General features: G+C 43.4%; 1 protein-coding gene and 1 long non-coding RNA gene across 2 annotated transcripts in view; one reads left to right on the forward strand and one right to left on the reverse strand.

The window, feature by feature from the left end:
• Positions 1-27,644, forward strand: part of LOC104005724 (olfactory receptor 1B1-like) — a 98,767-nt gene that overhangs the window by 33,442 nt on the left and 37,681 nt on the right. The window lies entirely within an intron of this gene.
• On the reverse strand, positions 12,558-20,600 carry LOC104005713 (uncharacterized). The gene is made up of 4 exons (XR_679148.5): positions 20,357-20,600; positions 18,932-19,007; positions 16,604-16,692; positions 12,558-13,007 (listed from the first exon to the last, which is right to left on the reverse strand). It is a non-coding gene; the product is annotated as an uncharacterized LOC104005713 (long non-coding RNA).

Genomic DNA, 27,644 nt, shown 5'->3' on the forward strand with positions numbered 1-27,644 from the left:
TATGTGCCTATTTTTATACCATGCTGTTTTGGTGACTATCCCCTTATAGTATAGTGTGAAATCAGGTAGTGTGATACTTCCAGATTTGTTCTTTTTGCTTAGTCTTGCTTTGGCTATGCAGGCTCTTTTTTTGGTTCCATATGAATTTTATAATTTTTTTTTTCTAATTCTGTGAAGAATGATGGTATTTTGATGGGGATTGCATTGAATTTGTAGATTGCCTTTGGCAGTATAATTATTCTCACAATATTGATTCTACCCATCCATGAGCATGGGATATGTTTCCATTTGTTTGTGTCATCTATGATTGTTTTTAGCAGTGTTTTGTAGTTTTCCTTGTAGAGGTCTTTTGCCTCCTTGGTTAGGTATATTCCTAAGTATTTTATTTTTTTTTGTAGCTATTTTAAAAGGGGTTGAGTTTTTTATTTGATTCTCTACTTGGTCACTGTTGGTGTATAGACAACCTACTGATTTGTGTACATTAATTTTGTATCTAGAAACTTTGCTGAATTCTTTCATCAGTTCTAGGAGCTTTCTGGAGGTGTCCTTAGGGTTTTCAAGGTAAATTATCATATCATCAGCAAACAGTGACAGTTTGACTTCCTCTTTACCAATTTGGGTGCTCTTTATTTCTTTCTCTTGTCTGATTGCTCTGGCTAGGACTTCCAGTACTATGTTGAAGAGGAGTGGTAAGAGTGGGCATCCTTGTCTCGTTCCTGTTCCCAAAGGGAATGCTTTCAACTTTTCCTCATTCAGTATTATATTGGCTGTGGGTTTGTCATAGATGGCTTTTATTACATTGAGTTATGTCCCTTGTATGCCGATTTTGCTGAGAATTTTAATCATAAAGGATGTTGGATTTTGTTGAATGCTTTTTCTGCATCTATTGAGATGCTCATGTGATTTTTGTTTTTAATTCTGTTTATGGGGTGTATCACATTTATTGACTTGCGTATGTTAAACCATCCCTGCATCCCTGGTATAAAACCCACTTGATCATGGAGGGTTTCATACCAGGGATGAATATGATATGTTGTTGAAGTTGATTAGCTAGTATTTTTAAAATATCAATTTAGCTTTGATATGTTCTTGGATTTGGTTAGCTAGTATTTTGTTAAGGATTTTAGCATCTATGTTTCCTCAATCTCACTGCTTGTTATTGGTCTGTTCAGGGTTATCTAATTCTTCCTGATTTAAGCTAGGAGGGTTGTATTTTTCCAGAAATTTATGCATCTCTTCTAGATTTTCTAGTTTATGTGCATAAAGATGTTCATAGTAGCCTTGAATGATCTTTTGTATTTCAGTGGTGTCAGTTGTAATATCTCCTGTTTTGTTTCTTAATGAGGTTATTTGGATTTTATCTCTTCTTTTTTTGGTTAATCTTGCTAATGGTCTATCAATTCTATTTATCTTTTCCAATAACCAGCTTTTTGTTTCATTTATCTTTTGTATTTTTTTGTTTGTTTGTTTCAATTCCATTTAGTTCTGCTCTGCTCTTGCTTATGTACTTTCTTCTGCTAGGTTTGCATTTGGTTTGCTCTTCTTTCTCTAGTTCCTTGAGGTGTGACCTTAGAATGTCAGTTTGTGTTCTTTCAGTCTTTTTGATGTAGGCGTTTAGGGTATGCACTCTCCTCTTAGCACTGCCTTTGCTGTATCCCAGAGGTTTTGATAGGTTGTGTCATTACTGTCATTCAGTTCAAATAATTTTTAAATTTCCAACTTGATTTCGTTTTTGAGATAACTTCTTGAATCCTCTTTTAGCTCTTAAAAAATTATCGGTCATCTCCTATTAGCCAGGTGCCACGCTAAATGCTTTTATATACATTATCTCATTTTATTCTCATGCCAGTCTTAGGGAGGAGGTATCATTACCTTATCGCGCACATGAAAGCTTAGACTCCAGAAGGTTAAGTGATTTGACAAGGTCACACAGGTCCCAAGCAGTTAAATCTCATTCATTTAATAAACATTTATTTTTGGGGACAGTGGCTCCTGCCTATCATCCCAGATACCCAGGAGGTCAAGGTGGGAGGATTGCTTGAGGCCAGAAGTTTGGAATCAGCCTAGGCAAGATAGTAAGACTCTGTCTCTTAAAAAATTTTAAAAATGGCCAGGTGCAGCGACTCACGCCTGTAATCCCAACACTTTGGGAGGCTGAGGTGGGCGGATCACAAGGTCAGGAATTTGAGACCAGCCTGGCCAACATGGCGAAACCCCGTCTCTACTAAAAATACAAAAATTAGCCAGGCATAGTGGCGAGTGCCTGTATTCCCAGTTACTCAGAAGGCTGAGGCAGGAGAATCGCTTGAACCCGGGAGGCAGAGGTTGTGGTGAGCCAAGATTGCACCATTGCACTCCAGCCTGGGCAACAGAGTGAGACTCCATCTCAAAACAAAGGAAACACCCAAAAACAAAACAAAACAAAAATTATCCAGGTGTAGTGGCTTGCGCCTGTAGTCCCAGCTACTCGGGGGGCTGAGGCAAGAGGATCACTTGAGCCCAGGAGCTGGAGGCTACAATGAGCTATGATAGTGCCACTGCACTTCAGTCTGGGAGATAGAGCAAGACCCCATCTCTGAAAATAAATAAATAAATAAACATTTATTGAGCCTCTAGTATGTGCCAGGTACTGGAATAAGCACTAGAAATAATGAAATGTATAAGAAGTAGCCCTGTACTCAAAGGCTCATGGTCTAAAGACAAACATGGACCACTAAACAGATTTCATAATTTGATTTGGTAAATGAGAGATAATTGTAAGGAAAAACATCGTGGGTGCTCAGATAGTGGAATCTGACCAGCCCAGGAGTGAGGAGACTCCCAGAGGACATGACTCCCTAAGTGAATCTTGGATGATGAGTAAGCATTAAGCTGCTCAAAAATGTTTGGACAAGGGTAGGAGTATGTGTCCTGGGCACGGGGAGGGAACAGCACAAGCAGAGGCTTGGAGATGAGAAGCAGCGTTATGAAGGTGGGGTGCGGAGGCTCATACCTGTAATCCCAGCATTCTGGGAAGCTGAGGCAGGAGGATTGCTTGAGCCCAGGAGTTCAAGACCAGAATGGGTAACATGGTGAAACCTCGTCTCTACTAAAATGACAAAAATTAGCTAGGCATGGTGGTGCACGCCTGTAGTCCCAGCTACTCAGGAGGCTAAAGTGGGAGAATTCTGGGAGCCAGGGAGGTTGCAGTGAACCAAGATCGTGCCACTACACTTCAGTTGGGTAACAGAGCAAGATCCTGTCTCAAAAATAAATAAATAAATAAATAAATAAATAAATAAATAAATAAATATATAAATAAAAGAAAGCAGCATTGTGAGTGTAGGTCCACGAACAGTCTGGAGTCATTGGAACACAAAATCAGTATAGGCATGGAGTTGAGGCAGATGTGGTAGTCAGGAGCTAGATTGTGGCAGTCCTTGTGATCATGCTTTTCCGAAGACCCACACTCTTCCCCTTGAAGCCTGTGCTCTATGAAGAAAAGAATCACTGATGACCATCTAAGGATTACAGGGGACAGTTATCCTTAGGTGAAAGTTAAAAACAGCTAATCTTCTGGGGGTTGGGAGAGGAAGACATGTTGCAATTCAGAAAATCATTTTTTCTCTGGTAGGCCCCTGGGCCATCTCCTAGTGGACCAAGTATCTACCTAGATAAAGAGTCGGAACAATATCAACAGTGTGTATTCATTGGTGATTCCTCTGAAGCCCACATCCTCCATGGAATGGCTGCAGTGACCTCTAGAACAGTGTTTCCTAAGTGACCATAGTGCCATCGAGTCAGCTGCACTGGACTAACAACTTCAGTTATGAAGCCACCTTTGCAAAGATTATGACCATAGAAGACGCTTAGCATGGCTGACTCCATCTTGCTTCTAACCTCACAGGCTGGCTGTCCTCTCTTATTCCTGGGCATAGGCCAAGCTAACTTTTGGAGGAATTTAGTTTACAGTTTAACTTGGAAGCAAGGACAATAGTAGTCCCTCCTTATAACGGACCCCCTCCTTGTTCAGGGACTGAAACCACCTTTGTGAGACTGAAGAAAGGCTACAAGATTAGGATTATGCGAGGGGCCTGAATTCTGCTAAAATGTAGGCATAGTTAACCTATAATCAGCCATTGTTCTCTGGTTTGCCTTTCTATAATGCCTTACTGCTCAAGAGTTATGTGGCCAGAGGTCACAAGATTTGTTACTTCCCCAATTGCTCCTGTAGATGACACCATGATTGTAGAACCTATGATCAGTCTTTTAAGATAACTTCTGCTTTCCGGCAACTGACTGACTCCACCCAGCCTCGTGACTCCTGACCCTGCTCAGAGGCTGACTCAGCGCAGAAGGACTGCTTTCCACACCCTATGATTTGATCCCCAACCAATCAGCAGCACCTCTGCCCCAATTATCCATGAAAGCCCTGACCTCTGAGTTCCTGGGGAGACTGATTTTAGCAATAAACTCCCATTTACAACATGGGTAGCCTGTGTTAATTAAACTCATTTTTTTTTTTTTTTTACATTTTCCTTCCTTCCTTCCTTTCTTTTTTCTTTGTAGTTTCTTGTTGTTTTTGAGACAGGCTGGAGTGCAGTGGTGCAATCGTAGCTCACTGCAACTACAAACTACTACCAGGCTTGAGTGATCCTCCTACCTCAGCCTCCCTAGTAGCTGGGACTACGGGTGCATGGCACCACATTCACTGCAACCTCCACCCTCCAGATTCAAGCAATTCTCCTGCCTCAGCCTCCTGAGTAGCAGGATTACAGGCACATGCCAGCATACCCAGCTAATTTTTGTATTTTTAGTAGAGATGGGGTTTTGCCATGTTGGCCAGGCTGACCTTGGCCTCCCCAAGTGCTGGGATTACAGGCATGAGCCACAGCTCCTGGCCTTTATTTATTTTAAGGCGAGCTCTAGAATGGGAAGGAATCCACTACAATTTACCTGTGAGATATTGGGCAGGTTACTTGACCTCTCTGACTGAACCTTGGCTCTTCATCTATCGAATGAGAAAAATACCACCTGCCTCATTGGATGACTGTGAGGAATGACTAGAAGCCAAGTGCCTGGCCAAAGCAGGCACTCAGCATGTACTAGTCTCCATCCCAATTCATTGGTCCTTTCCTATGAGGATACTGACTGTGCAAACATCTGGTAGGTTTAGTGAACTGGCCTAGTGCAGACAGTAAGAACTCACAAATCAGCCAGGTGCAGTGGCTCACACCTGTAATCCCAGCACTTTGGGAAGCCGAGGCAGGTGGATCACTTGAGCCTAGGAGTTTAAAACCAGCTTGGGTAATGTGGTGAAACCCCATTTCTATAAAAAACCCAAAATACAAAATTAACCAGGCATGGTGGTGTGTGCCTGTAGTCCCAGCTATTTGGGAGGCTGAGGTGAGAGGATTGCTTGAGACCGGGAGGGTGAGGCCTCAGTGAGCTGTGTTTGCACCACTGCACTCTAGCCTGGGTGACAGAGCTCCAAAAAAAAAGGGAGGTGGGGAGGTGGGGAGGTGGGGTGTGGTGGGGGCTACATTACATCAGGGAACCACGAAACCACTGAGCCATTTCCCTAGATGCCTGCTGGTTCTTGTCTCCTCCCTCCCCCTCACCTGATGGAATATAGCTGGTGAACACTCCTGAGGGAGTGTATGGTTCCAACCAGTTCAGAGTGGGGCTGTCTAGGTCACAAATCCCAATTCCTGGCTTGCGTAAGGTGTCCAGCCTAAGCCAATGAACTCCTTACAGCCATGGGAAATGAGGTACACAGTGCAGAAGTGGTTTCTGGGGCCCAGCCTAACATGAGCAAAGACACACTTCACTACAGTGTGTGACCGAGGACTCAAGACCAATCTAGACTGGACATCTGTGTTGCACAAGGAAGGCCAGAATGACCAAACTCAAGCAAATATAACCAAAGAGACCTGAATCATGATGGAGAAGGAGAAACAAAACCCCTGGCTTACGGGTGGGTTTAGACAGAGAAAATGCAGGGCTTGGTGGGGAGAAGGAAGATGGGGCAGGGAGAATTCCTGAGTGTGGTAGCTAATGGTTGAGGAACTTGGTGGAGAAAGGGGAAAGGGGAGAGGGAGGGCAGCCAGGGCCACTGCCTTGCTCCCTAGAATAGAACTTATTCCTCCTCCGTGACATCCTGTGATCCCTTTCCCTCCCTGCATCCTGATTCTAAACGAGGTCCCTGTCTGCCATCCACTTCCTAGTTAAAGAAAAGCATTTTATGTATGTGTGTATGTATGTATGTACGTATGTATGTATGTATTTTAGGCAGTCTTTCTCTGTCACCCAGGCTGGAGTGCAGAGGCATGATCTTGGCTCACTGCAGCCTCCGCCCCCGCCCCAGGGTCAAGTGATCCTCCCACCCCAGCCTCAGCCTCCCAATAGCTGGGATCACAGCTGTGCACCACCAGGACCGGGTAACTTTTTAAAAAATTTTTTTACTTTTAGTAGAGATGGGGCCTCACCATGTTTCCCGGGCTAAGAAAAGTGTTTGAAAAATAAGTAAATAAATAGTGATGACACAGATCATAGTAAACATAGCTTCCCCTTACTAAGAGCCTACTATCTCACGGCTGTTTGACACAGTTTATCTCTAATTCTCACAGCTTTGTGAGGCAAACATTGCTGTCCCCATTTGCTACACATGGATGAGTCTCAGCATGACACAGTCTGTTGCCCCAAGCCACGCAGCTTCTGTGGACCCAGCACACAGTCAGACCCTGGTCCTCTGAGGGCTGCTGCCAATACTGCAGGGTGCTTTATAAAGGTGATGAGAAACTGTATTAGTTTCCTATTGCTGTTGTAACAAAATACCCCAGCTTAGTGCTTAAAACAATGTAAAGTTACTAACTTAAAGCTTTGTCCAGGTGCAGTGGCTCATGCATGTAATTCCAGCACTTTGGGAGGCTGAGGCGGGCAGATCACATGAGATCAGGAGTTCGAGACCAGCCTGGCCAATATGGCAAGACCCCAACTCTACTAAAAATACAATAATCAGCCAGGCATGGTGATGCATGTCTATAATCCCAGCTACTCAGGAGGCTGAGGCAGGAGAATCACGTAAACCCGGGAGGTGAAGGTTGTAGCGAGCTGAGACTGAACCACTTGACTCCAGCCTGGGTGACAGAGCAAGACTCTATCTCAAAAAACAAAAGCAAAAACAAAAACCTTTGTTAAACTAATGAGTGAGGAATAGTAAACTAAACTAAAAATCTTATCCTCTGCTTTCATTTGTTTTCATTTTCATTTTAGTTTTTGATTGCCCTATCCTAAAATATGATGGAACTGGGAAGGACCAGTTCCGTGGTTGAGCAATCTGCTTCTCCATTTGGTCTTGAATTTATTATTGTTATTATTAGTATTATTTTTAGACAGGGCCTTGCTCTGTAGCCCAGGCTGGAGTGCAGTGGCATGATCTCAGCTCACTGCAACATCCGCCTCCCAGGCTCAAGCGATTCTCCTGCCTCAGACTCCGGAGTAGCTGGGATTACAGGCACATGCCACCATGCCCAGCTAATTTTTGTATTTTTGGTAGAGATGGGTTTTCACCATATTGGCCAGGCTGGTCTCGAACTCCTGACCTCAAGTGATCCGCCTGCCTCGGCCTCCCAAAGTGCTGGGATTACAGGAGTAAGCCACCATGCCTGGCCTGGTCCTGAATTTAAAAAGGCACCACCCTTGCCACTAGAGTCTGCCATCTAGGGTTGAATGGAACTCTAGGTTGTAAATAAATTCTTAAAAGTACAGACTGAGGCTGGGTGTCATGGCTCATGCTGTCTCAAAAAGAAAGAAAATGGAAAAAAAAATGTGCAGGCTGACTAACCTACAGTGGTGAGGCTTCCAAAACTCTAAGTTAAAAATGAACTGCAAACTACCTAGTTAAAAATGGGCAAAGGACTTGAATAGATATTTTCTAAAGATGATTAAACAAATGACCAATAAACACATGAAAAGATGCTCAATTTCATTAGTCATTAGGGAAATACAAACCAAAATCCCAATAATCATGAGGCCAAGGGAAGAGGATTGCTTGAGCCCATGAGTTAGAGACCAGCCTGGGCAACATGGCGAGACCCTATCTCTACAAAAAGTTAAAAAATTAGCTGGCATGATGGTGCATGCCTGTGGTCTCAGCTACTCAGGAGGCTGATGAGGGAGGATTGCTTGATCCTGGGATGATCCTGGGAGGTCAGTGCTTCAGCAAGCACTGCACTCCAGCCTGGGCAACAGAGTGAGACCTTGTCTCAGAAAAAAAACAACAGCACACAATTAAGAAATTATTTCACACCTACTAGTGCCGAGACCAGCTTGGTCGGGGAGACCCTAACCCAGGGGTGCCAGAGGAATTAAAGACACACACACAGAAATATAGAGGTGTGAAGCAGGAGATCAGGGGTCTCACAGCCTTAACAGCAAACCAGTCATTAGCATTGTTTCTATAGATATTAAATTAACTAAAAGTATCCCTTATGGGAAACAAACGCATGGGCCAAATTAGAGGATAGGTTGGGCTAGTTAACTGAAACAGGAACATGCCCTTAAGGCATAAATTGCTCATGCTATTGTTTGTGGCTTAAGAAATCCTTTACGTGGTTTTCCGCCCTGGGCGGGCCAGGTGTTCCTTACCCTCATTCCCCTTCCAGCTTGGGCATTAGGGCCATTATGAACATGTCACAGTGCTGCAGAGATTTTGTTTATGGCCAGTTTTGGGGTCAGTTTAAGGCCAGATTTTGGGGGGCTTGCTCCCAACATACTAGGATGTTATATTTGAAAAATAAAAATAAGGCCAGGTGCAATGGTTCATGCTTGTGATCCCAGCACTTTGGGAGGCTGAGGCGGGTGGATCACCTGAGGTAAGGAGTTCAAGACCAGCTTGGCAAACATGACAAAACCCCGTCTCTACTAAAAATACAAAAATTAGCTGGGCGTGGTGGTGCACACCTGTAGTCCCAGCTACTTGGGAGGCTGAGGCAGGAGAACCGCTGGAACCAGGGAGACAGAGGATGCAGTGAGCCAAGATCACACCAGTGTACTCCAGCTTGAGCAACAGGGCGAGACTCCATCTCAAAAACAAAAAACCAAGCATAAAAAATAAAAATATATGTTGGTGAGGATGTGAAGACATTGGAACCCTCGTATATGGTTGGTGGGAATGTAAAATAGTGCAGTCACTGTGGAAAACAGTTTGGTGGTTTCTCAAAAAGTTAAACATATAGAATGTCTATCCTGCCCAAAGCAATCTACTGATTCAATGCTATTCCTATCAAATTACCAATGTCATTTTTCATAGAATCAGAAAAAAATTCTAAAATTCATATGGAACAATAAAAGAGCCTGAATAGCCAAGGCAATCCTAAGCAAAACTAATGGAACAGAATAGAGATCCCTGGAATAAACTTACACACCTACAACCAACTGATCTACAAAGTCAACCCAAATAAACAATGGGAAAGGATACCTTTTTCAATAAATGGTGCTGGGAAAACTGGCTAGCCATGTGCTGAATGAAACTGGACCCCAACCTCTCACTATGTACACAAATTATCTCAAGATGGATTAAAAACTTAACTGTAAGACTTAAAAGTAAAAAATCCTAAAAGAAAACCTAGGAAATACTCTTCTAGACATTGGCCTAGGCAAAGAATTTATGACTAAGTCCTCAAAAGCAAATGCAACAAAAACAAAAATTGACAGTTGGAACCTAAGTAAACTAAAGAGCTTCTGCACAGCAAAAGAAACAATCAACGAGTAAACAGATAACCTACAGAATGGAGGAAACCATTTGCAAACTATGCATTCAGCAAAAGACTAATATCCAGAATCTATAAGGAACTTAAACAAATCAACAAGAAAAAAAAACCCATTAAAAAGTAGGCAAAAAACGTGAATAGACACTTCCCAAAAGAACACATACAAGTGTCTAGTAAAGTGTTCCATCCTGGTCAACATAACAAAACCTTGTCTCTACTAAAATACAAAAAAATAGCTAGGCGTGGTGGCACAGTCCTGTGATCCCAGCAACGTGGGAGGCTGAGGTGGGAGGATCACTTGAGCCTGGGAGGTGGAGGTTGCAGTGAGCCGAGAATGTCCCGCTGCACTCCGGCCTGGGAGACAGAGCAAGACCCTGTCTCAAAAAAAAAAAAGTTCAACAAACATAATAAATGTTCAGATCACTAATCATCGGTGAGATGCAGATCAAAGCTACAATGAGATACCATCTCATTTCTGTCAGAATGGCTATTATTTGGTGGGAATGCAAATTAGTACAGCCCTTATGGAAAGCAGTCTGGAGATTTCTCAAATAACTAAAAAAAATTTACCATTTGACTCAGCAATCCCATTACTGTGTATATACTCAAAGGAAAATAAATCATTCTACCAAAAAACATTGCACTCATATGTTTATTGCAGCACTATTCATAATAGCAAAGACATGGAGTCAGGCTGGGCACAGTGGCTCACATCTGTAATCCTAACGGTTCGGGAGTTCAAAGCAGGTGGATCGCTTGAACTCAGGAGTTCAAGACCAGCCTAGGCAACACAGCAAAACCCCATCTCTACAAAATATACAAAAATTAGCCAGGTGTGGTGGTGCAAGCCTGTAATCCCAGCTACTAGGGAGGCTGAGGTGGGAGAATTGCTTGAACCCAGAAGGCAGAGGTTGCAGTAAGCCAAGATCAGGCCACGGCACTCCACCCTGGGCGACAGAGAGAGACTCTGTCTCAAAATAAACAAACAAAACAACAACAAAAAACAAGTGGCCAAGAAACTTATAAAAAGTGCTGAGATCACTAATCATCAGTGAGATGCAAATCAAAGCTACAATGAGATACCATCTCATACCAGTCAGAAGAGCTATTATTAAAAAGTCAAAAAATAACAGATGATGGTGAGGTTTTGGAGGAAAAAAGAACATTTTTACACTGTTGGTGGGAATGCAAATTAGTTCAGCCCTTATGGAAAACAGTCTGGAGATTTCTCAAATAACTAAAAAAACATTTACCATTTGACCCAGCAGTCCCATTACGTGTATATACTCAAAGGAAGCTAAATCATTCTACCAAAAAACACCTGCATTTGCATGTTTATTGTAGCACTATTCATAATAGCAAAGACATGGAGTCAGGCCGGGCACAGAGGCTCATATCCGTAATCCTAACACTTTGGGAGGCCAAGGCAGGCGGATCGCTTGAGCTTAGGAGTTTGAGACCAGCTTGGGCAACACGGCAAAACCCCGTTTCTACAAAGTAAAAGTACAAAAAATAGCCAGGCGTGGCGGTGCACACCTGTATTCCCACCTACTTGGGTACAGGAAGATCACTTGAACCTGGGAGGTCGAGGCTGCAGTGAGTTGAGATCACGCCACTGCACTCCAGCCTGGGTGACAAAGTGAGACCCTGTTTCAAAAACAACAACAAAACTAAACTAAAAAATGCCAGGTGCGGTGGTTCACTCCTGTAATCCCAGCACTTTGGAAGGCTGAGTCAGGCAGATCACCTGAGGTCAGGAGTTTGAGACCAGCCTGGCCGACATAGTGAAACCACTTCTCTACTAAAAATACAAAAATTAGCTGGGTGTGGTGGTGCGTGGCTGTAATCCCAGCTACTCATGAGGCTAAGGCAGGAGAATCACTTGAACCAGGGAGACGGAGGTTGCACTGAGCCAAGATGGCACCACTGCACTCCAGCCTAGTGACAGAGCAAGACTCCATTTCAAAAAAAAAAGAAAAAGAAAAAGAAAAAGACAGGGAATCAACCCAGGTATCCATCAACAGTGGACTTGATGAAGAAAATGTGGTTATATATACAGCATAGAATACTACACAGCTATAAAAAAGAGTGAAATTATTTCCTTTGCAGCAGCATGGATGCAGCTGGAGGCCATTATCCTAAGTGAATTAAAGCAGAAACAGAAAACCAAATATCACATGTTCTCACAAGTGGAAGCCAAATATTGGATACACATGTACACAAATATGGGAACAACACACACTGGAGATTCCAAAGGTGTGGGGGAAGGGCTGCAAAACTAACTACTGGGTATATGTTCACTGCTTGGGCAATGGGATCATTAGGCCCAAGCCTCAGTGTCACACAGTATACCCATGTAACAATCCTGCACATGTACCACCTGAATCTAAAATAAAATAATTACAAATAAGAATAATTACAAAAATAAATAAAATAAAGTCTTAAGACAAAAAAAATTAAACATAGAGTTATCATATGACCCAGCAATTCCACTCCTAGGTGTATACCTAAGAGAACTGGAATCAGAGACTCAAACAGATATTTATACATCAGTGTTCACAGCAGCATTATTCACAATAGCCAAAAGGTGGATACAACTCATGTGTCCATCAACAGATGAATGTAAATAAAATGTGATATATGCATACAGTGGAATATTGTATAGTCATATAATAGAATGCAGTTGTGCCACATGCTAAGTCAGATGAATCTTGAAAACATTATGCTAAGTGAAAGAAGTCGAACACAAAACAACAAATGCTGTATAATTCCACTTGTGAAATGTCACACGCGTCCGTGTGAAGAGAGTCCACCAACAGGCTTTGTGTGAGCAACAAGGCTGTTTATTTCACCCGGGTGCAGGTAGGCTGAGTCCGAAAAAGGAGTCAGCAAAGGGTGGTGGGATTATCATTAGTTCTTATAGGTTTTGGGATAGGCGGTGGAGTTAGGAGCAATGTTTTGTGGGCAGGGGGTGGATCTCACAAAGTACATTCTCAATGGTGGGGTGAATTACAAAGAACCTTCTTAAGTGTGGGGGAGATTACAAAGAACCTTCTTAAGGGTGGGGGAGATTACAAAGTACATTGATCAGTTAGGGTGGGGCAGAAACAAATCACAATGGTGGAATGTCATCAGTTAAGGCTATTTTCACTTCTTTCGTGGATCTTCAATTGCTTCAGGCCATCTGGATGTATGCGTGCAGGTCACAGGGGATATGATGGCTTAGCTTGGGCTCAGAGGCCTGACATGAAATATCTGGAGTATACAAATTTACAGAAACAAAAAGTAGAATAGAGGTTACCAAGGCATGCAGAGAAGAGAGAATGGAGAATTATTGCTTAATGCCTACACAGTTTCTGTCTAGGGTGATGAAAATGTTTGGAAATAGATAGTGGTGATTGTTGCACAACATGGTAAAGGTAATTAATGCCACTGAACCAGATGGTTGGCTGGGCATGGTGGCTAGTGCCTGTAATCTCAACACTTTGGGAGGCTGAGGCAGGAGGATGGCTTGAGGCCAGGAGTGTGAGACCAGCCTGGGCAACATGGCAAGACCTCATCTCTACAAAAAAGTTTAAAAAAATTGTCTGGGTGCAGTGATGGTGTACACCTGTAATCCTAGCTACTTGGGAGGCTGAGGGGGGAGGACTGCTTGAATTTGCAGTTGCAGTGAGCTACGATCATATCATTGCACTTCAGCCTGGGTAACAGTGAAATCCTGTCTAAAAAAAAAAAAAAAAAAGAAAAGAATATTATTGAAATGGTGACTTTTATATTATATATATTTTACATCTTTTTTTCCTTTTTCTTTTTTTATTTTTTGAGACAGGGTCTCTGTTGCTGAGGTTGGAGTACAATGGTGCAATCTCAGCTCACTGCAGCCTCGGCCTTCTGAGTACAAGTGATCCTCCTGCCTCAGTCTCCCAAGTAGCTTGGATTACAGGCACGTGCCACCACACCTGGGTATTTTTTGTGTTTTTGGTAGAGACGGGGTTTCACCATGTTGCCCAGGCTGGTCTTGAACTCCTGACCTCAAGTGATTAGCTCACCTTGGCCTCTCAAACTGTTGGGATTACAGGCATTAGCCATCATGTGCTGTCCAACTTTTTTATTCTTTCATAGAGACAAGGTCTCACTATGTTTCCCAGCCTGCAATTTTTTAAAAGAGTAAAATAAATAAATAAATAAACCATGAACTTTTTGCCAGGAAAAAAAGAGCTTTCAGCTGGGCTCAATGGCTCACGTGTGTAATCCCAGCACTTTGGGAGGCAGAGGCAGACGGATCACTTGAGGACCAGAGTTCGAAACCAGCCTGGCCAACATGGTGAAACCCCCATCTCTACTAAAAGTACAAAAATTAACCAGGTATGGTGATGCTCGCCTGTAGTCCCAGTTACTCAGGAGGCTGAGGCAGGACAATCGCTTGAACCTGGAAGGTTGAGGCTGCGGTGAGCTGAGATCGTGCCACCACACTTCAGCCTGGGTGACAGAGCAAGACTCTCAAAAAAAAAAAAAAAAGCTTTCAGTGAATCAACACTGTCATGGGGTGAACAGCAAAAGTCCTGTTAATCCCAAGATTTATGAAGGGCACAATAGTTAATTACAGGGGCCTGGTGGAGACAAATACTGAGGCCTTTGTAGCGTAATAAACTAGTTTTATTAAATCTTATCAGCCTTGGGGGAAGACCTGGAACTGATACATGTGAAATTGTTTCACAAGCTACTGATCTTAGGGCTTAATGAAGCAAAGCAAGAGAGAAAAATGTGGGGAGATGTTATATCTTCCATCTGTCTGGAACTTGAGACAAGTGGGGACGGAGTGTCCTTGTGATCTGATGCATTAGGGAGTGCACAGGGAAAGGCTGAGACTCTCTGAGCAACATGCAGAAGTCACTGCTTGCTAAAGAATCATGGCAAATCATAAAATTTAGTATTTCCAGGTGGAACTTTTGCTCATGTGTGGGGAAAAGGATTATAAATAAGTAAAGTTAATCCATAAGCTTGTGTGCTATATAAAATGTCTTTTGTAATAAAATAAAAATTACCCTGGGGATATCTGGTAATGAAAATATTTGCCGGGTGCGGTGGCTCATGCCTATAATCCCTGCACTTTGGGAGGCCAAGACAGGCGGATCACCTGAGATCAGGAGTTCAAGACCAGCCTGGCCAACATGGTGAAACCCCATCTCTACTAAAAATACAGAAATTAGCTGAGTGTGGTAGTCCATGCCTGTAATCCCAGCTACCCGAGAGGCTGAGGCAGGAGAATCACTTCAACCCAGGAGGCAGAGGTTGCAGTGAGCTGAGATGGTACCACTGTACTCCAGCCTGGGTGACAGGGTGAGACTCCGTCTCAAAAAAAAAAAAAAAAAAAAGAAAAGAAAAGAAAAGAAAAAGAAAGTAAAATGTCTAAATGTCTCCCTTGGATCATTTAGCAGTGAGCCGCCAGGAAGCAAGAGGGTGGGTGGAAGAACTCTGAATGGACTCTGTGATGAAGGGACCTCATACAGAACCTGAGTCAGAAGCTAGGCACCTGAGCAAGCCGGGAGCGAGGGTCTGAATCCCTAACCCAGGGACAGGCCACACTGTGTGTGGGGAAAAGGGTGACTGACAGAAGACACAGCTAAAGGCTGCTTTTTCTGATTCTGGGAAAGGCATATTTTTTCTGATGCCTGCGAGGCCATAGCCAATGGCAATATCCTTGTGTTTGTCACCCCTCTGAATTGCATCTGGGCCACAGGCACACAGCTGGTGGCTCATGCGAAGCCTGGAAGCTTTGACCTCTCCTTGAGTATAGTTGATTTGCTCTTGCTTTGCTAAGTTGTGCAATAACTATAATTGCACCCTTATTTGATGATGTGTGTTTCGGTAACCATGGAGCGAGTGCTGCTTTGCCAATCCTAGGTCAACACTGACCCCTTTCCAAGGACTGTTCAGTAATCCCCAAGCCAGGTTTTATATACTGGGTAATTGTCTGTCTTTTGAGCTTCTCAGTGGGATGGAAGTTCATGGGATTCCAGTGAGAAATAAAGGCAATGGCTCTCAGTGACATGCAAGCATTCCTGGAATCAGCATGGTGACCTCCCTATGCCTATGCTGAGCTGGTTTATTGAGTATGAGCTATGTGGCAGGCCCCACAACCCAGCTGCCTCACTAAGAGAGAATTAAGGAGCTATCCTGAAGGTTAACGCCTTGGGCACTTGGCTCAGATGCATGTTTCGGTCACAGATAGCATTCTGGACTCATGTGGAGTCTTTTCAAGACACTAGAATGAGGCTGGGCATGGTGGCTCATGCTGATAACCCCAGCACTTTGGGAGGCCAAGGTGGGCAGACCACTTGAGTCCAGGAGTTCGAGACTAGTCTGGGCAACATGGTGAAACCCTGTCTCTACAAAAATACAAAAAGCCAGGCATGGTGGTGGGTGCCTGTAACCCCACCTACTCAGGAGGCTGAGGAACGAGAATCACTTGAACCAGGGAGGCGGAGGCTGTCGTGAGCCAAGATCATGCCATTGCACTTCAGCCTGGGCAACAGAGTGAGACCCTGTCTCAAAAAAAAAAAAAAAAGAAGAATCCAGGATGTCCTCGAAAGACAGGACTAAGGAAGTATATCAATTCTAGAGGATATTGGCTTTTTAGCACAAGCATTATAAAGCAAAGGTATCTTGCTATTTTTCTTCAAACATTTCAGAAATATAGGCCAGGCACAGTGGCTCACACCTGTAACCCTAGCACTTTGGGAGACCTTGGCAGAAGGATTGCTTGAGGTCAGAAGTTCGAGACCAGCTTAGGAAACATAGTGAGACCCCTCCTTTACAAAAAATAAAAAGTTATGTGTGGTAGCACTTGCCTGTAGTCCCAGCTACTCAAGAGGCTGAGGCGAGAGGATCCCTTGAGCCCGTTCGAGGCCAGCCTGGGCAACAGAGCAAGACCCTGTTTCTTAAAAAAAAAAGAGAAACATTTATTGAACACCTAATTTGTGGCAGAAAATGATCTTGGCTCTGGGATACATCAATGGACTAAATCATTCTAGCGGGGCCCCTAAACATAAGTTCTTTGTTTCTGTCTGCCCTGTCCTGTTGTCTCCTCTAGAGGTAGTCTGGGGACAAGCATGAGATGAACTTATTTTGAGGAACCCTGGGAAGAAGTTGTATGATGGAGAAGGGCTGTGTGGGTTTGGGGCCACCCACAGGCTTCAGTGGTCTAGCATCTCTTCTGCTTGCTGCTCATGCTGTCTGAACAGCTCATTTTGACTGATGTGCTTCGGGTTTGGGGCATAAAATGGCCAACATTTCAGAAGCCTATGGGCCAACCAACTCTCCCAGACTTTTGTGATCACACACCCTGCATTTGCAAAGCTGAACCAAAAATTTAGTCTGGATGAGCTCTTCCTTTCCACACCCACCAGCCCCCTACTTAAAAGTCTGGCCAATCAGTGAAGACACAAACCTTAGGGAGAGGGGTGTGGTTAATTTCTAAATTCCTATTTGAACAAATTATTTATTAAGCACTGACTCTGTACCAAACACATTCTAGGTAGTAGGGATGTAAAAGTGAACATAAAAGAATAAAGGGCCTGTCTTCAGAGAACTGACATGCTATTGAAGGTTGGGGAAGGGAGAAGAATAACAACGATGCTCATCAATGTTGTCTACAAATAGCACTTTTCAAATTCTAATATGCTTATGAAAACAGATTGCTGGGCTCCAGGCCCCAAAATGGATTCAATAGATCTGGGGTTGACCAGAGAATTTATATTTCTAACAAACTCTCATGGGATGCTACTCAAAGTGTAGTTTGTATAAATCGTAGAACTCCAAGGTCACAACTACCTGTAAGATGAAAAATTTAGTACCTTGTGTCATGGGTGAGTGACAACTATCTGGGCTGGTGGCATGGGGGAAAAATAATTTGCCAAGACAGTTGTAGGAAAAGAAAGGCAGATTTATTAGAGAAAGTATGAAAATACGTTGCAAGAAAGCAATGGGCAGCCAGGAAGAGAGGAGCTGACCACAAAGAAACAAAGGCTTGCTGGATGTTTTATAGGATAGTGTTTATGCTGTAGGCTGAAGAGGGCTTTGTGCAATACTGATAATGCCAAGGCTGCAGTGAGCTAACTTGCAATTTTCTATCAGCCAAGGGTCTGGTGATAGCTGGGCACAGGAAGAGTGTGAGTTATCTGCACAGGAGGGCTATGTGTCCTAGACTGTGAAGAAAGGCAGACTTGTAGCTTATCTGCTTTCTCTTTTTGCTTTCTCCTGATTCCACCAGCCTGACTCCTTTTCTCTAATTAGGATTCCACACCTTGATTACCCTTCAAAGTGTGGGCTGGGCACAGTGTGGCTCACATCTATAATCCCGGTGCTTTGGGAGGGTGAGGTGAGAGCATTGCTTGAGCCCAGGAGTTCAAGACCAGCCTGGGCAACATAATGAGATCCCGTCTCTACAAAAAGTTTAATAATTAGCTGGGTGTAGTGGCATGCACCTGTAGTCCCAGCTACTTGGAAGGCTGAGGTGGGAGGATCACTTGAGCCCAGGAGTTGGAGGCTGCAGTGAGCTATGACTGTGCCACTGCACTCCAGCCTGGGCAACAGAGAGAGACCCTGCTAATTAAAAAAACACATTTAGAAAGAGGTACTTGCTGATTTGTGTAGTCTGGATGGTAGGAAGCTGGAACAGGAGGCAAGGGAAGCACAACCTTTCAAGTATGTGTTCAGGCCTGCTAGAACTCACCTTGGGAGGCTCAGAGATTTTTTGTATACTCTAGCGTGCCAGTCAGGATTCACTATGGAAACCGAGTGACTACTTGAGAGAAGGAAATCAAACACAACAAAAGGAAACTGTCCAGAAAACAAGGAGCACGAGGCTGGATGTGCTCCACCAGTCAGGTGAGGTTAGGACAAAGCATAGTTCTGAAGACCTGACCTGGAGGCAGAGTGAAGACACCTCTCCCTTCAGATGTCTATCTGGAGTTCAGGGTTTCCTGGGTTCTGGTCTGCCCTGAATCAAAAGGTAAGACCTAGAAAACCCAGAGAGGAGATTTTTGTTTCCTGGTGGCCAGGCTGCAGGGGAGGGATCAAAGGCAAACCCAGGGCAGGTGCTGCAGGCGCACCAGCCTGACTGGTGAGTCAGGCCTCCGGCATAAGAGTGGCGTCAGGAGGAGGGGGTGGGACCTTACCTGCCTCAGCTTGTTTCGGTTCCTTGACATTTTCTTCACTGTTGTGCAGAACCACACAGTCTGGGAGTTGGAGGAGCTGAAAGGAGATGTTAAGAGAAAGGGCTGCAAACGTAGGGGTGTTCGAGACATCCCCTCTGGGGGACAATGGGAAGCTCTCCTTTGTTTCTTCCCAAAAAGCCTAAGAATGTAACCCTGGACCAGGGGACTAGCTACGGAAATGGATAGGAAAGGGCAGGCTCACAAAGTGAGGGGAAAGGGAAAAAAATCACAACATTATCAAAAACATCGTAGAGGGTGGACATTAGAAGCTATCTAAGGCCAACTTCTCATCTAAAGAAAGTAATGATTGCTAACATTTTGGGGGGCTTTCTTCATGCTAGGCTACTCTAATTGCTTTAAATTTATTAAGTCATTTAATCCCTCAAACAGCCCCATGAACATTATTGGCCCCAGTTTATAGATGAGGCAATAGAGGTTAAGCAATCTGCATTTGCCTGAGGTCCCAGGTCGTGAATTGTGGGATCTGTCTACCCTTCACATTCGCAACTAAGTCAGCTAAGTCCCTTTGACCCAGTTCTCACATTCTTAAGAGCAGAAGGGCCATTTATAAGACAAGACCTTGGGGCCAGGGACAGTGGCTCATGCCTGTAATCCCAGCACTTTGGGAGGGCAAGGCAGGCGGATCACGTGAGGCCAGGAGTTCGAGAGCAGTGTGACCAACATGGTGAAACCTTGTCTCTACTAAAAATACAAAAATTAGCCAGGTGTGGTGGTGAGTACCTGTAGTCCCAGCTACTCAGGAGGCTGAGGCACAAGAATTGCTTGAGCTGAGAGGTAGAAGTAGCAATGAGCCGAGATCGCACCATTGCACTCCAGCCTGGGTGACACAGAGAGACTTCATCTCAAAACAAAACAAAACAAAACAAAAAAACAAAAAAATCCAAAGGAATAAAAGATAAGGCCTTGGGTAAGCATAGGCATAGATGTAGAATAAAGGTGACCAAAAATAAATAAATAAATAAATAAGTAAAAATAAAGAAAAAGAAAAGATAAGGCTTGGAGACACCTGCATTCTCCTCCAGCTGAGATACTGTCCACCCTCCAGATCTGCTGGATCATGTGGCCACATGATGCCAACGTTGCTGGCAATGTCCATAAAGGAACCCTTTCTGAATATGATCCAGGAGACAGGCACCATCACCAGCCCCTGGCATGCAATAGCCAGAATGAAGATGCTGCTGGTCACTCTGGCCTGTGTGAAGCACACCAACTTCCTGTGACTCATGTACATCAGCGAGGTGGTTGATGCCTGTCATCCCACACTTTAAGAGGCTAAGATGGGAGGATGATTTGAAGCCAGGAGTTCAAGACCAGCCTAGGCAATACAGCAAGATCTTATCTGTACAAAAAAAATTAAAAGATTACCTGGGCACTCTGGCATGTGCCTGTAGTCCCAGCTGCTTAGGAGGCTGAAGAAGGAGGGTCCCTTGAGCTCAGGAGTTCAAGGCTGCAGTGAGCCCCGATTGTTTCACTGCACTCTGGCAAGAGTGACAGAACAAAACCCTGTCAAAAAAAAAAAAAAAGACAAAACTCTGTCTTACTAATATTACTCTGCTTTTTTTTGAGACAGAGTCTCATGTTGTCACCCAGGCTGGAGTGCAGTGGCACAATCTCATCTCACTGCAACCTTTGCCTCCAGGTTCAAGTGATTCTTATGCATCAGCCTGCCAAGTAGCTGAGACTACAGGCACGCACTACCACGCCGGGCTAATTTTTGTATTTTAGTAGATACAGGGTTTCACAATGTTGTCCAGGCTGGTCTTGAACTCCTGGCCTCAAGTGATCTGCCCACCTTTGCCTCCCAAAATGCTGGGATCACAGGCATGACCCACTGCACCCAGCCTAATATGACTTTGGTTAAGAAAGAAAAGAAAGACCATGGTTACAGACTGAATATTTTTTCCCCTCCCCACAAATTCATGTTTGAAGCTCTAACCTTCAATGTGATGGTATTTGGAGATGGGGCCTTTGGGAGGTGAGCTCACTCACATATGTGCACTTTCTCTCTCTCTGCCATGTAAGAACACAGGAAAAAAGCAGCTGTTTGCAAGGAAGGCAGCCCTCATTAGGAACTAAATCAGTTGGCACCTTGATCTCAGACTTCCAACCTCCAGAACTGCGAGAAATACATTTCTGTTGTTTAGGCCACCCAGTCTGTAGTATTTTGTCATGGCAGCCCAAGCTGACTAATATAACTACAATTAACAGTCTGAAATTGGGCCAGGGACAGTGGCTCACACATGTAATCCTAGCACTCTGAGAGGTCAAGGTAGGAGGATACCTTGAGACCAGGTTCAACACCAGCCTGGGCAACATAGTGAGACCCACATCTCTATTTAAAAAAACCAAATCAAACAAACAAAAAGAATGGTCTGAAACTGGGGCTATCCAAGCTGAACATTGAAAGCACTATAGCTACAGCAAAGAAGTAGACTATTATTTAAGGCAATATTATGAGTTCAGTCTCTGCTTGGCTCAGAGAGGAACTGTAAACTCCTCTTTGCCATTGGTGGCCTTTAGGCCACACATCACTGGTGTTGGCAAGATTGCTTTCAAACAGATTCAAAATGGATTGCATATGATTCTAGAGGGTCTAGGGTCATTTAATAAAGGTGCTGCTATGCACATGCTTGAAGCTTGGTGAGTTGTTTCTTTAATTCTTATTTATAGCAGATGGTGAATAGGTCTTTGCTGAGAGCCTCATACATTTAAATGGGATGAGCAAAGTAGGTGAGGAAGATAGAGACCCTCATGTGATCACACTCGCCTCACTGGCTGGGACTCTCATCCTCAACATTTCCTTATGTTGAACAGAAATTCACTTTCTATGGATCAGGTCTGCATTTTGAAGGACACAGAGCAAAGGACCTTCTCTTCCCACTGACAAACCTTAGAATTCTGCTCTTAAGGCAAAAAAAAACAACAACCACCAAACTCATTCTCTCATATGCCAGTTTCCAGGCTCCCATCATCCTAATCAATCTGCTCTGATTTCCAACATTCTTTTAAAAATATGGCACTAGAAATGGAAAGTTCTTTTTTCCAGTGGCTCAGGAAAGACAGTCATGCTGCATGCATTATGTCTGAGCAAGGCAGAGGGAGAAAGAAATGGAGATGATTTTAAGGAAGTAAGCTGAAGACTAAAAGACGGCATCAAAGGTGGCATTGAGAGTATAAAGAACTGGGAATCATGGCTCAGATGTAAGATGACTGGGGGCTTGCTATGTCTCTGAGTGGGAAACAGGAAATACAGACCGGGAGGAAGAATAAGAATTAGGATGAAAGGTATAATTTAAAGGGTCTTCAGCCTGGATATAGGAGGTGGTGGCGAATCCATTAAGGAATGGGGAAAACTCTTATTTGTGGAGTGTCTAGGATAGTCAGGCTGTATCAGATGTTTTCTTGGCATTAGTGTAGTCTGATCTTTCCTACGATCTCATAAGGTAGGAATTAACTGCCCTCATGAGGAGGGTGAGGCTGATGAAAGTTAAGTAACTCACCCAGGGCCATCCAACTGCTAAGTGGAAGGGCTGGGATTCCAACTTAAGGGAGTTCTCAGGGAGCGTAACGAGCACTTCAAGAACTTGTTCCCAAACCAGTGGTGTCAAGTAAAAATTGCAGAGGAGTGGCAATGTGCGAAGGTTTCCCAGGTGGCCTGGAGACTGCAGACTTAATGCTTATGAAATGGAAGTCTATAGTTTGTTGGTAGTCTGGATAACACAGTGTACAGTGGTTAGAAATATAGATTTTAGAGAGACCTGACTACAAATCATAGCTCTCCCCCTTGCTTGTACGTTCATGGGCAAATTTTCCCACTTCTCTCTTAGTTCCTTCATCTATAAAATGCTCTTAATAATACCAGCATTGAAGCATTGTTACAACTAAATGAGATCATCTATATAAGCAAAATGTATGTAAAGTGTATTTTATATATGAGAAGTGTTGAATGTATATGCATTCAACAAAGGGTAGCATTTAATTTTTTTTTTTTTTTTTTTGAGGCAGAGTCCCGCTCTGTCACCCAGGCTGGAGTGCAGTGACATGATCTCAACTCACTGCAACCTCTGCCTCCCGGGTTCAAGCGATTCTCCTGCCTCAGCCTCCTGAGTAGCTGGGATTACAGGTGTGCACCATGCCTGGCTGATTTTGTATTTTTTTAAGTAGAGACAGGGTTTCATCATATTGGCCAGGCTGGTCTCGAACTCCTGACCTCGTGATCTGCCCGCCTCGGCCTCTCAAAGTGCTAAGATTACAGGTGTGAGCCACTGCACCTGGCCCAAGTGTAGCTATTTCTTCTGTGCAAATTATTCATTTTTCCCTGGCACTCGACCTCAAGTCTCTTTTTAAAATGAGTAATAGGTGTGGTGACATTATAATGTGTCACCTTGCCTAGATTGAACTACATTTCCCAAAATTCCCTTCCCGGCATGTTTCCAGTTAGGATGGTCTGCAGAGAGATTTTTGTGGGAGACTTTGAGGGCAGAAGTGAAGCAGCAGTCATTGTGTAGCTCACACACTTTGTCATTGAGTTGCTGGCCTGCTTCACTTGTGTGAGCCAAAGCCAGGCCTGCAGCTGCCTCTGACTTCTCCTCCAGCATCTCTGACTTCTGGGCTAGGTGTATGTGTTTAGCTCTGTGATGAAAGGTCTCAGCTTCAGCAGGATATCCACACCGTCAAGGTCAGAGCCACAAGGATTGACAGGGCTTGCATTCCCTCCCTGTGGTCCATGCTGGTTTTCTTCCATGTCACCTCCAGCTTTCCTCCAAATGGCCTGCCCTGAGGACTACGTGTCTTAGTGAGGGTTGCCAGATTTAGCAACTAAAAATCTGGATGGCCAGGCAAATTTGAATTTCAGTTTAACATGAAATAATTTTTTAGGGTAAGTATGTTTCTCTGAAATTCAAATTTGACTTGGTATCCTTTTTTTTTTTCTGTCTTCCCTAAATCTGGCCACCCTAAGAGAATAAGAGAATAAGCATCTTGAAAAAGGTAAGCTTGCTGGGCAGAACTTAGTTGAGGCTGGTGACTGAATTTATGATACCAACTAATACCCAGCCAAGTGCTTTTCTCAAGCAGGGCTTAGCTGCCAAGGTGTAAGTAAGGCAGAGGCAGAGCGCTGGGTTTATCCACAGGTGGGATTTTGCCAGTTAAGACACACAAGAGAATTTGCGGCAGGGTTTCCAAACTTGAGTTTGCAACTGCATCACCTGGAGGACTCCTTAAAACAGATTTCTTAAAACAGCTAAAATTTTTTTTTTTTCAGACAGAGTCCCGCTCTGTTGTCCAGTCTGGATTGCAGTGGCGTGATCTCGGCTCACTGCAACCTCCACCTTCTGGGTCCAAGTGAACCTTCTGCTGAAATTATAGGCACCCACCACTAGGTCTGGATTAGTTTTTCTTGTATTTTTTGTAGAGATGGGGTTTCGCCATGTTGGCCAGGCTGATCTCGAACTCCTGACCTCAAGTGATCTGCCCGCCCCAGCCTCCCAAAGTGCTGGGATTACAGGCATGAGCCACCGCGCCTGGCCTTAAAACAGAAGTTTTGATTCAGTGGGCATAGGGTGGTGCCCAAGAATTTGCATTTTCAATGCAACTGGTCCAGGGACCACACTTTGAGACTCCCAGGGGTAGACTGAAATGGGGGGACTTCAGTATCTAAAATAGCTAAGGGGAGACAGTAAGGCTTGGAGGAGGCTGATGGGGCACATGGGCTATGTGATTGGGAGTACATATGCTTCTTGTCTTCACAGTGAGCAGAAGATCGTGCTGGTGAACTTTGAGGGGTTTTGTGTTTCCTCCTCTCTATCTTTTCTTTCCTCTGTCCTAATTTTGGATTCTGTCCTTCCTCTAATACTGGCATCTGCCTCCCTTTTAACCAGGCAATTTTTGAGAACGCTGGTGTCATAAAACTGTTGTCTCTTCTGATTTGTGAGAAGCTAGGCATCAAAACAAGTGAAGGTGGCCAGGCATGGTGGCTCATGCCTATAATCCCAGCAATTTGTGAGGCCAAGGTGGGCGGATCCCTTGAGGTCAGGAGTTCAAGACCAGCCTGGCCAACATGGCAAAACCCCATCTCTACTAAAAATACAAAAATTAGCCAGGCATGGTGGCATATGCCTGTAATCTCAGCTACTCGGCAGGCTGAGGCCTAAGAATCACTTGATCCTTCGAGGCAGAGGTTGCAGTGAGCCAAGATCGTGCCACTGCACTCCAGCCTGGGTGACAGAGCTAGACTCCATCTCACAAAACAAAACAAAACAAAACAAGTAAAGGTAACGAGGCCACAACTGGTAATGACTGCTCTGGAAAAAGCATCCAAATTATTACTATTTTTTTCTTTCTTCTGAGAAAGGGACTAGGAGTTGAAAGGGCAAAGAAGGATGGTGCGAAGAAAGGCAAAGAAAGGTGCAAAGAAGGGCAAAGAAAGACGTGGTGGCTCATGCCTGAAATCCCAGCACTTTGGGAGTCCAAGGTGGATGAATCACCTGAGGTCAGGAGTTCAAGACCAGCCTGGCCAACATGGTGAAACCCCGTCTCTACTAAAAATATAGAAATTAGCCAGGTGTGGTGTCAGGCGCCTGTAATCCCAGGTACTTGGGAGGCTGAGGCAGGAGAACCGCTTGAACCTGGGAGGCAGAGGTTGCAGTGAGCCAAGATTGCACCACTACACATGGGCAACAGAGTGAGACTCTGTCTAAAAAAAAAAAGAAAGGGCAAAGAAGGAAAACAGAGAAAGGAGAAAGGAAGCCAGGCTGTTGTTGCTAGGTGAAGATCTTCAGAAGCCAAAATATTCCCCTTAGGAATCTTCATTGCCAAGTCCTTTCTAAATCTTTGGTTATTTCATGGAACAACTCATTTTGTCCAATTCTCAAAGGAATTTGGCCTTAAGTGCAAAGGACCTAAACTTTATTAAGTATATACTATATGGTAGTTGCTGACTGTTACTTTCCATGGGAAATAGATGTGCAAAATATGAAAAGTGTTCCATTTAAGTATGTAATTTTTATTTCTTTATGCTTTTATGTATCTTCTAAATTTTCTACAAGTATGATTTTCCTTTACTTATTTTAAACTTTTATTTTGAAATAACTTCAAATTTACAGAAGAGTTACAAAGGTAGTACTGACAATTCTTGCATATATCCTTTACTTTGACATCTTACATAACCATGGTACATTTATGAAAACCAAGAAATTAACATCTGTACAATACTATTAACTAAACTACAGATCTTGCTTGGATTTCACCAGTTTTTCCACTTATATCCTTTTTCTGTTCCAAGATCCATTTCAGGATAGCACATTGTAATTAGTGAATTTCTTCTATAATTAAAAAAAAAGGCATATGTCTTCTCCCTTTCTATCAGGGCATTCCTTGCTGTTTTAGCAAAGGAATAAAGAGGAAAGTGTCTTTTATTGACCATGGAGTACAGGGGATACATGGAGATAGACATCTCTTCGGTAAACCCAAAAAGGAAGTAGGAGGAATTTTAAATAAGTATCATGAAAAATCCACATAAAGTCTAATAATATACACACAAAAAATACTTATGGCCCTATGGTAGGTGGGAAAAAAAGATAAAATACTTGGTTTCAAGATGTAAAACTATGCAGAAACCTTTTTTTGAAATGAATATATATTTTAAATTATGGAATAATTTTGACACATATATCTCTATATCAAAAAGTGTTTTCACAGATAGCTTCTTTTTAATTTTTAGGGCTGGTTATTTGTGTTTTCCTAAGAGGTAGATTCTACAAAAAGAGTGTTTGGAACCTGGGGAATCAAAATACAGGTTCCAATGTGAGATATTAAATAGCACATCAGAATGCATTTTCACAGATAGCTTGTTTCTTGTTTTGGGGGCTGGATATTTGTTTTTTTCCTAATAGGCCCCAATTGGCTTAGTAATGTCACTTCATAGAATCTACAAAAAGAGTGTTTGGAACCTGGTGAATTAAAACACAGGTTCCAATCTGACAAAGCATTTTCACAGAGAGCTTGTTTCTAGTATTTAGGACTGGATATTCATTTTTTTCTTTGTAGGCTTCAATGGGTTCAGAAATGTCACTTCATAGATTCTACAAAAAGCAGGTTTGGGACCTGGTGAATGAAAACACAAGCTCCATTCTGTGATAAAACAGCACATCACAAGCCATTTTCACAGATAGCTTGTTTCTAGTTTTTAGGGCTCGACATTCGTTTGTTCCTATAAAGCCTCTATGGGCTCAGAAATGTCACTTCGTAGATTCCACAAAAAGAGTGTTTGGAACCTGTTCAATCAAAGTGCAACCTCCATTCTGTGATATAAAACAGCAAATCACAAAGAGTTTTCACTGATAGCTTGTTTCCAGTTTTTAGGGCTGGATATTTTTTTTTTCCTAATAGGCCTCAATGGGCTCAGGAATGTCACTTCTTAGATTCTACAAAGGGATGGAACATGGTGATTCAAAACACGTGTTCCATTCTGTAATATGAAACAGCAAATCACAAAGCATATTCACAGATAGTTTGTATCTATTTCTTAGACCTGGATATTCATTTTTTCCCATAAGGCCTCAATGGGCTCAGAAATGTCACTTCGTAGATTCTACAAAAAGTGTTCAGAATCTGGTGAATCAAAAACAGGTTTCTTCTGTGATAGGAAACAGCA

Source organism: Pan troglodytes, chromosome 2 (assembly GCF_028858775.2).
Source record: "Pan troglodytes isolate AG18354 chromosome 2, NHGRI_mPanTro3-v2.0_pri, whole genome shotgun sequence".
NCBI classification, from domain to species: domain Eukaryota; kingdom Metazoa; phylum Chordata; class Mammalia; order Primates; family Hominidae; genus Pan; species Pan troglodytes.